The 10,137-nt window shown below is 35.6% G+C and overlaps 1 long non-coding RNA gene across 2 annotated transcripts; it reads left to right on the top strand.

The window, feature by feature from the left end:
• Positions 1-852: 852 nt before the first annotated feature.
• LOC106875117 (uncharacterized) lies at positions 853-4,628 on the top strand. 2 transcript variants are annotated; one of them, XR_001410083.2, is made up of 3 exons: positions 853-1,006; positions 2,751-2,879; positions 3,936-4,628. It is a non-coding gene; the product is annotated as an uncharacterized LOC106875117 (long non-coding RNA). The 2 variants fall into 2 exon arrangements; XR_016243141.1 differs by having other exon boundaries at positions 1,659-2,879.
• The last annotated feature ends 5,509 nt before the right edge of the window (positions 4,629-10,137 follow it).

Genomic DNA, 10,137 nt, shown 5'->3' with positions numbered 1-10,137 from the left:
TCAGGCACAAATGACATTGTTTTGAATTAAAAATTCGGTGTTGCTTACCCTTCATATGCATTCACAATAACTAAATTCAACACCACAAAGGAGCGAAATATCGATGAGTTTTACATACTCTTAGCTACTTTTTGGAGTAATCCGTATCATCCATTACATTTATCTGCAATAAAACTCAAGCCCCTCTGATCTTATTCTTCTGTCTTAAAAATCTCCAGAACAAAAGAAAACGAAATGCACAATGGATAACGTAGTCTTAGATATATTATGCCTGAAAAAGACGGAATGTTAATAGCTTGAATTTCTTTGATCATCTGCTTGCTTAGTCAGAGCTGACTTGGAACTTAACAACAGCAATAACTAAATGAATAGAGTCATTAAGTGCCCTGTTTGACGCCATATCGATTCTGTCGTCTGCTGCTCTCAGAAATTATATAAAATGTATTATATCTCTTCTTTACAATAAAACTTATTTTCACTTTCTCTTTGATCAACTTCTGACCCTTATGCATCATTTTCGTTTGATAGCGAGCGACGAATCACTAAATATTGCATGGATTAGTCATAAGCTTTCATTAGAAGCAGCTCAAAGATGTGTTAGCCAGGATATAGGGTATGCTAAAAAGAAAGGAGCTTTTCAACAGACACACGTTTTAGACTTATACACCAGATACAATAAATCTCTTATAGGCTTAACTGTCTATTCTAAAAGTTCGGTTTTATTATACTCAGTTCGGTATCTATCTTAAAATATGTTTATGTATTCAAATTTTCTTTATGACGTTGCTGATACATACATACATACATACATTTGTGTGTGTATGCTTGTGTGTGTGTGTGTGTGTGTGTGTGTGTGTGTGTGTGTGTGTGTGTGTGTGTGTGCATTAGTAACATTGCAAATAATGAAAAGGAAGAGCGTGTCTAACAATGTAAAGATGGAAAGTTAAGTAACCTTTATATATTTCAAGTACAAAGGCCCATTTTCAGATGTGAACGGTTGTGAAATGTAAGTTTATACAGATCCTGCCATGCTGATTGCCGATATGTATTACACATGCATACACACAACATATACATACACACATACATACATATATACGTACGTATGTATGTATGTATGCGCACATTAATCTGATGAGTATGTTTGATTCGAACATAAAAATACTTCTTGAAAAGACCTCCATTTCAATAGTCAGACCTAAGTGGTAATAACGAATGTAAAGATAGAGAGATGAATGGATGCGATGGAGACAATAGAGTATATTGTGAACTTTATTTTAAGACTGAGTACTATTTTCATGTCGTATCTGTCAAAGAAATTGGTTTGTGTTAGCAGAGGGAACTAACAATGAATATTGTTTTTATAATTTTGCATAGAGATGAATGTTATTAGAGTGCTATTGTTACTTTGAGATTTGAATGCATTAACTACTCTAAATGAAATCTGCGACGAAAAAAACACAACAAAAAATAAAAAATAAAGTATTAGTTCACTTAAATATACAAAAACAAAAGAAGCTTTTCTGGGATTATGCAGATAAATTTATAAAATTTTAAAAGTTGTGTAGAAATTTGTTATCCATATTTCAGAAAGTATATTTTTTTATAGTTATTTCTTTAGTTTTTAAAATCAATATAACATTATATTTGTATTGTAGTATAATGCAACAATCAGCAGAGTAGACCAGCTTCTTTGAACTTTTCATGTTTAATCGTAAAGAGCTTGCAGAACTCTTGGTTCAGGCCAATATCAGTAAAGCTTAATTTTTGGGCTGCCATCATAATTTACTGAAAGAAAACGAATTCTGTTTATAAATAAAGATGTATTTGCTGTGAAGTAAGCAAACAACTAAGCAATATTTCTATTTTTTGAGGTTGTGGCAAATAATGTTTCATACGAGAAACCAGGTATCCATTATACCCGGGTTTTATAAAATTAACGTTACTCAATTCGAAGGCGGCGAGGTGACAGAATGGTTAGCACGCCTGGCAAAGTGCTCAGCGACATTTCGCCCATCTTCACATTCTGAGTTCAAATTCCGCGAAGGCCGACTTTGCCTCTCATTTTTCGGAGTCGGTAAAATACTGGGGTCGATGTAATCGACTAGCCCCTACTCCAAAATTTCAGGCCTTGTGCCTGTAGCAGAAAGTAATATTACTCAGTTCGACAAGAGAGATAACAGAATTTAATTAATGCGACTGACTCTGGAGAGTTGGTTATAACTATGGATTTTTATATCTTCGCATGGAAGATTATATTTTAGGAACAGAGAAGAAAAAAAATTCATATGAAATGATATGTTGTGTGAATTAGAAGCCACAATCTATTTTTTTACTTGTTTATAAGCTGGAAGACAGCCATTTGTTTAGTTCAGAATTCATTTATGTAGAAGTGCAAAATAAAATTGTCAATTTTTAATGTCTGGATTTTAAAATTAATAGTTAATTTACTTTTTAATTACTTGACCAATAATCCTCTCTTTAGAGATGAAATATGTTTTAAATATTTACATAAACACTACGTTTAGATTCGTTTGACCTATAATCAAAAGTGTTACTCTGTTTCTATACATACTTCCTGACTTGATCAAATAAGATACCTATATTTTGAAGACAAAACTCCCGAATCCGGCAATATGTTCATATCCAGGAATAGTTCACTAGCAAACATCAAAACTCAAACCGACCGAAACGTAGATATTATAGCGATATGACAGTGCATTTTGAACTATTGCATTCATATTTTCCAGCTTCGGACCACGGCTGTCATAAAAGTAAACCAATTTCAAGGGACCAATTTGATCGCTTGGTGGGCTGAAATCATACCGCCAAGTTATTTACAGAATGTACTGGAGCTTTTTGCTGACGCTATATAAAAGGTGAGCAAATTTCTGAAAAGAGAGCTATTAGATTCTACGGGAGGTAATCATTTTACCTTCAAATGTTGATAACGGTTAAAGACATCATGTAGAATTATATTGGTAAATCGTGCGAAAAGTCGTTCTTATTTTCTTATCTTAAACTGTCCTCGCTATATATGAATCACTGTAATATTATACATCAACTTGTTTCAGTGACTAAATGTTCTTTTATTTGTTAATTCTGAAATACTGTTATTTATTCAACTGCTGTAAAAATCTATACATTACGTTCCCAGTTAAATAAATAGAATAAAAAATTTCATCGATTATTTAATAACTACTTAACATCCACACTAAAATATAAATATTGAAGACGTGTTTCATCTCTAAATTATAACTGTTAACAATAATTCATCCCAGACATCTTGTCGCTCAGTCATCTCTTAGTTTTCAAAATAATATAATACTTTTGACTGATTATTTTTGATGGAAAATATATCTCACCAGAGAAAGACAAGCGGAGCATGCCAATTATATCCACACCAATAAATGTTAAATAATCTTAAATGAGTTAAAATGAAGTGAACTTAACCTGAAAGAAGGACCAACTCATCTAGATAATTAATATTACATTAGATGCAATCTTGTTAATGACAATTACAATTTGGGAAAGAATTCTAAAAACGAAATATCATTTAATAAGAAATAATGATTCGTGTTCATAGGAACAAAAGAATAATTTTGGGAGGAGGCAACAGTCGATAATATCAACCTTAGTGTTTGAATTATTTTATCCCCACCACCACCATCAAAGAATGAAAAGAAAAGCCGACCTTAATGGGGTTGAAACTCAGAACATAAAGAGCCAAAACGTAAAACAGCTTTAACGATTCTGCCAACCTCCGCTCTAGACAGGAAATACTAAACTATTCTAGAAAGCTTTCGAAAGATGATAGTATTTAGACTAAGTTGTTGGAAGATAATTTTACAACAGAAAGAAAGCTAAAATAAAAAAAGCTAAAACTTATCAAAGAATCTCATTATGTCTTCCAATTATTGTTATGTTCTTTGTAGTTTAATTGAGGAGATGGCCACAGATTCCAGAGTGAAATTTTAATGATCAAAAAACATATTTAAAGCTCTGGAAAATCTGTCACACTTCAAAGATTATAATCCAGTGAAAAACAATCAATAACAAAGACAGTTAATCCCAAACATGGAGCTCAAAACGAGAAATTTAATCAAATTAACAATAAAATTAATGTTTCTACAAACAAGATGGTCAACACAACTTCAATTTATTTGAAGAAAGAACAGAAATCTGCTTAACAAAGCGATCTTTTCCTCTCCCTCAAGAGCTGAGATGATAAAGAAATACATTTTGCATCTCTGGTTACTCTCTTGAGGAAAACAAAATATAGATTGAAGTTGTAAACTGTAATATTTCAAAGGAAAAAAACTAACTATATCATTATTAAGAACATTAAAGTCGTTTCTAACATTTTCTCAAATATTTCTTTTTGTTCTTTAATGCTTGTTTATTTTTCAGTTTTAGACAGAAATAAGTTCTGTCTGAAATGACAACATTGTCGCAGTTGGGTTAAGTCATGTTTTTAGGGAAATGTATTAATGTGCTGAGCAGAAAATAATTCGCAGACAGTAAATGAGCATGAAGAGTTGTTCTGATTTAATCAAGTATGTTCTAACAGTAGGCGGCTAAGTAGCGAAGTCGTTGGTGCATCGGTCAGATCACTTTGCCGTAATCGTTCTGGCAATCATCGCTTTGAATTCAAGTCCTTTTAAAGACAACTTTGCTTTTCATTCTTTGGTCGATTAATAAAGTACCAGTTCTGTAGTAGGATAATTTTTCTCTTTCTTTTTTTCCATTTATCTTTTTTGGAGAAATCTCTTGTGTTCAGATCTGGAGAAAAATTGTCTCTGCCAAGTCTAGAATTGCTGAAGACGCTGTGTATCATGACAGCGCACCTACAATACACTCAATGAGGTTCCAAGACAAGGTGATTCTACACTAGATATTTGTAATCGTGTGTCGTTGTGAAAAATCATGGTTGACCAAAAGTAGAGAACAGGTGAATGCTAGAAGAGGTGAAAGCTTCTTTGGCAAGGTAACTTTAAAACATGGAAAAGTAGCTTTTAATCCACACTGTTTGTTTTGGGGTAAGAGCAATCGTGAAACTGATTTGTGAAGCAACATAAAGAAAAATAAAAGTACCATCTAGCTTGTGGGTAGCAAATGAAATGAAAGGACTTATTCACATAGCAAAAAAGATAGAGTAAGGCCATACGTTTGTACTAGAATAAGAGTCTGTTCTTGTAGAAGAATATCTTCCGAAGGATATCATAGTAATTGACAGCTCACATTTTCGAGTAGATGGCTTCATATACCACAAGCTTGTTATATGTATAGTCAACTTAGACAGGGTGTTTATAGTACTAAATTCGGTGTTGCCTTTTATTCCTAATGGGTCAATATTTCAAATTCTGCAACAAACTTGGATCGATTATATTCTTCCCTACAAACTTTAGCCTCGTTCTTAGACAAACTAAATACATACCAAACCATTGAATCTTTCTCTCTCTCTACAAGGACCTACCCTGATATTTGGAAACATACTACAGTAACTACAGTGCGTTCCATTCCTAGGAAGGCTGTACCGTCGCAGAAAACAGGCCTTTTGGATTCGCTTGCGCAATAACGTTAGCTAATTAGCTTTAGGCCATCTCTGAATTCTATTTTAAAACCTAATAGTGTAAAAATAGATGTTTTGTTGCTGAGATTTAATGAAGATACTGTTAGTGAGATATGTCATCCGTCTCAATCAGTTGTTCAGAATTATAAACAAAGTGGAACAGGATATTGTTTTGCCATGACATATATCATTGACGTAAGTGAAACGATTCTAGTCACTGTAATTTCTATACTGTAACTAGGAAAATGTAATAATGCAATACATCATTGATTAACGGATTCATCTAAAGAGACAATATTATTCTCCGTTGCTCATTACCCGGGTCAGCAAAACATTAAAGCGGACGTGTGCATTATTTAGTGCTGCTGTAACTGGATACTGTGACAAGTTAATAATCCCAATAATAAAACTATTGCCTATCACGTATAATTACTGTCGACAATATAAAAAAAAACAAACAAAAAACATGGGTATATGATTAGTGAAAGGAATACAAAAAGATTTATAAGGTTTTTAGTAACAGATAGGAAAGTTGTATTTTAAGTCAACCATGAAAGTGAACAGTGACATTGGAACGAATGGGAAGAGATGTGTTGTTATTACGCTCATTCATGTGTTTCTTGTCATTCGATCAACACATATAGCTTTGAAAGGTGGCACTTCTCACCTGTTATATGCCATATTAACAAAGAAAAACTACGAAGTCTAATTACAGTCTAATTTCAGTTAGACGACCTGAAGAACCAATGAAGAATCCTTCCACGTACTGGAAATAGCAGATAGCTCTCCTTCAAATCACACCATATCGTTATAAACAATGAATGAAGCTGCTCATAGCTAGGACTCTGTTGATCAAGGACCCACTCAATCAAGGTCGGCCTTGTGTTAAACAACAATGATTACAGTTAGAAAAGGACTTGAAAAAATTACTTGATTTCTTTAAATGGTTTTCTTAGGAGTGAAGAGAATAAACACACCATTTTTAGCGGCCTTCCAAAATTGTTGAGAAGGACGGGTGCAAAAAATAGAGGGGTAAGACGGGGATCCGAGAAAGGAGGACGCTCTGACAAGGAATGATTTGACAAAGTTGCTAGTTATGGGCCTTGGTGGAGAGACAATAATGGATGATGAGGTGGAGAGACGAGTGCATTAGAAAACATCAATTGAGATGGTTTACAACAATTTAGTTTCAAGAAGAGAACATTGTAGTAGTGGTAGAAAGTAGACTGTGAGAAAACAGTGTGAGAGTGGAATAAAGGGTTGAAATATAATAGTGAAAGATTCCATGTCAACCACTCGGCAGATTTCTGTTCTAGACGTTTCTATGTGTAGCATACGGGGAATAATATTTTATTGTAGGTCTCATTGATGGTTTGTAGATATTATGACCAAAAATATGGTACAAGTAAAACCAAAGGCCTTTATTTCTTGAGACGTTGAGAGGTCTCTTGTGGCTTCTATTAACTTTACATACTATGGAGAGTCGTGAAGACTAGAAAAAGAAGGTGATGAACAGCTGTTTCTTAAATGATTTCTAGTTCAAACCTTTACATGCAGCCACAAAAGTAGATCGGACATGTAAAGGCTGGTGATTCTGTATGTATCTTGCTCGTGGATTTTCAATGAGAAGAGAGAAATTCTTTTCAGTAACTTTTTTGCATCTAGTTTTATTGAAGGTTTTTCTCACCGCTTCTTAATCTCCTTGACACAAATTGTCCCCATATAATCCTATCCGTTGATGCTAAAAGGAAAAGAATACACACAATAAATACACATAAACGTAAGGATAAAATTGTAAGGGATGAGCTGAGGTAAAAACTACGCTTTTTGCATGAAAAATTGCAAGTTACCCGATCCTCCCTTCCTGATCATAGAACAAGTTCATTAACTTAAACAATAATGTAATGAAGCTAAACTGTAATACTGTTACAGCACCAAAAATATTGCAAAAAATTTCGATCGAGAAATGACAGTATATTATGGTATTTTTGATATTTACATATAATTTTACACCAACAAAAAAGTTCAAAGAAAAATTTCATTTCTAACATCTCCAATATAATGGAGTCAATCATTAACAATGACGTTCTCCAGCATTTTAGAATTATCTTTCCCTACCTCTCTCTCTCCTCAGCAAATGCCAGTTCGGCTTCTACTGAGCCAGATCCGCTAGAAATTTCACTCACCAGTGGGTTCTGATTTGTATTGAACGGGTTCCGTACGTGAAGATACTAAAACAAAATTGTCAGCCCCAGGAAGAATAAGCAATCTCTTCTCATTTAAAATCTTGTACATGCAGAGTCTAGAGGAATGAAATCTCGGAATGTCTGCAAGGCACTTCGGGGTAAGTGCGCTTTCGCTTTTGAAGTTCAGTGAAAGCAATGTTGTTGCTCTAGATATTAGTAAAGCCTTTAATCATGTCTGGCATGTAATTCTGTCATAACTTCCTGCCTACTGGCTTCACCCATCTCTCATCTCTTGGCTCGGAAGCTTCCGGTTCATATGCACCATTACAGCATGTGTTGGCTAAGCTCTTTCTGCTCTTCTCTCAAGCAGCTCCAATGTTCCCCAGGGGTTTGGTTTTGTCCTCCACTTTCTTCCTTCTCTACATCAATGGCCTATTTGCCACCTCGTTTAAACAACACCCACTCTTATGCAGACAACTCGACCCTTCATTTCTCTCTAATCTGATCATGCTCCGTTCACAAGGAACCTACATCTACACTTGATTCATAATCGAAATCCTCGAGGGCATCCTCCTGCGGAGCCATGCAAATTTTGTCTCTTTAAACAACAAAAACTAAAACACTACTTATATCAAGAAGAAAACATCACCACACCATGCCCACACTAATCCTTAGCGGCACTAATGCTGGACCTCACAATCACTGAGGATCTCTACTGGTGAAAGCACATCTTTCGTATAGCTAGAACTGCTTCCCAAAGACAAACCTTTCTCTTTAAGGCTAGAAAATATTCCAGTCCTCAACAGCTGCTGAAAATCTACAATGCCAAAGTGAGCCCCGCAGTGAGATATTTCTTTCACATTCGGGATGCTGCTGCCGCTACGCGCCGCACACATTGTCCTGGAGTGGAATCAAAGAACAGCCAGTCAATCAGTTTGCATTCAATAACTAAGAGACACGCGCCAGCCTCTGGTTCATTATTTCGCTTTTCTATCTCCGTTATAATGGCCTCTGCTCCTCGGAGATACTGGTCACATACCTCCACTACTCAGGCACTCACATCTGTACGTCTCTCTACGTCTCGTCTCCCTTGCTTTATTCTCTCTCCGGTTCCACACTAACCTCTATTCTAAATCTTTCCACATAACATCAGCTGTTTTGCATCTCCCGCTCATGTATTTGCTGCAAATGTTGACCTGCAATAGTTTAAACATTAACTGCTTCAATCTCACCAGTTTTAGAGAAGGGCACGCGCACTGCCCTTTCTCAAGACTGATACACACAAAAAATCCAGACGTGTGTATATATATGTGTCTACCTACACACACGTACACTTATATAGACATATAAACACTGAAAATACGTTTCATCCTACTTGTTAATATGTGTGTATAATATATTGGGTTGGCCAAAGCGTCCGTTCGGTTTTAAGTAAAATAAGACACAAGTTTTAAGCACAAAGCAATTTATTCCATCAATGGTATAATTCCCTTTGTTCCATTACGTTCTGACATCTTGTGGGCAGATTCATTATTCCCCCGCTTGAAGAATTTTCTGTCTTTTCTAGCGAAAAACTCTTCAGGGAGAATTTTTACACTTTTTTCAGAGTTGAAAGTCTGCCCATTCAATAAATTTTGAAGAGACCGAAATAGGTGGAAATCTAAAGGCGCAAAGGTGGACGAATATGGAGGGTAAGGCAAATCTTCCCAGGTAAGCCCCAATAACATCTGCTGCGTTTGCAAAGATGGGTGAGGTTTAGCATTGTCGTGTTGAAAAATAATGCCCTTATGATTAGCAATTGCTGGAGACTTCTGGCTGCGTTTAATTTGTCCAGCTGATCACAGTACACATCTAAAAAGATGGTTCTGATCGTGAGAAGAAGCTCGTAAAAGCCAACACACTCAATCCCACCAAATTGAAAGTATAAACTTCGTATGAAATCTTGCTTTGGAGATTTTTGTGGTGGTTTATCCTGCTACCCCCATGATCGTTTGCGCTTCATATTGCTAAAGACGATCTATTTTTCGTTCTCTGCCACCATTCTCTTTGAAAAAGAATCGCAGACAGAAAACCGTTGGGTGAGATTAGCTTCATTCAGTTGAGGTGGGACCCAAACTTCGAGCCTACTGACGTACACAAGTTGAATCAACGGTTTTCAGCACTCAATTTGGAATTTGGGGAATGAATATCTGCGATCATCCCGTTCGTATAATGGAGACTACTGTCGCTGTTAATCTCAATTTGCCGGTCAGATTGAGGTGCATCTTGAGCAGAAATATTTCCCGATTGAAACCATGAAAACCATTTCTGACACACACGTTCCGCAACGGCATCCTTACCGTACACAGCACATATCTTCCTGAAGGTTTTCACCGTTCT

This window comes from Octopus bimaculoides, chromosome 9 (genome assembly GCF_046866305.1).
Source record: "Octopus bimaculoides isolate indiv1 chromosome 9, ASM4686630v1, whole genome shotgun sequence".
NCBI classification, from domain to species: Eukaryota; Metazoa; Mollusca; class Cephalopoda; order Octopoda; family Octopodidae; genus Octopus; species Octopus bimaculoides.
Note: the sequence above shows the minus strand (reverse complement) of the source record. Positions and strands in the feature narration are given on the sequence as shown.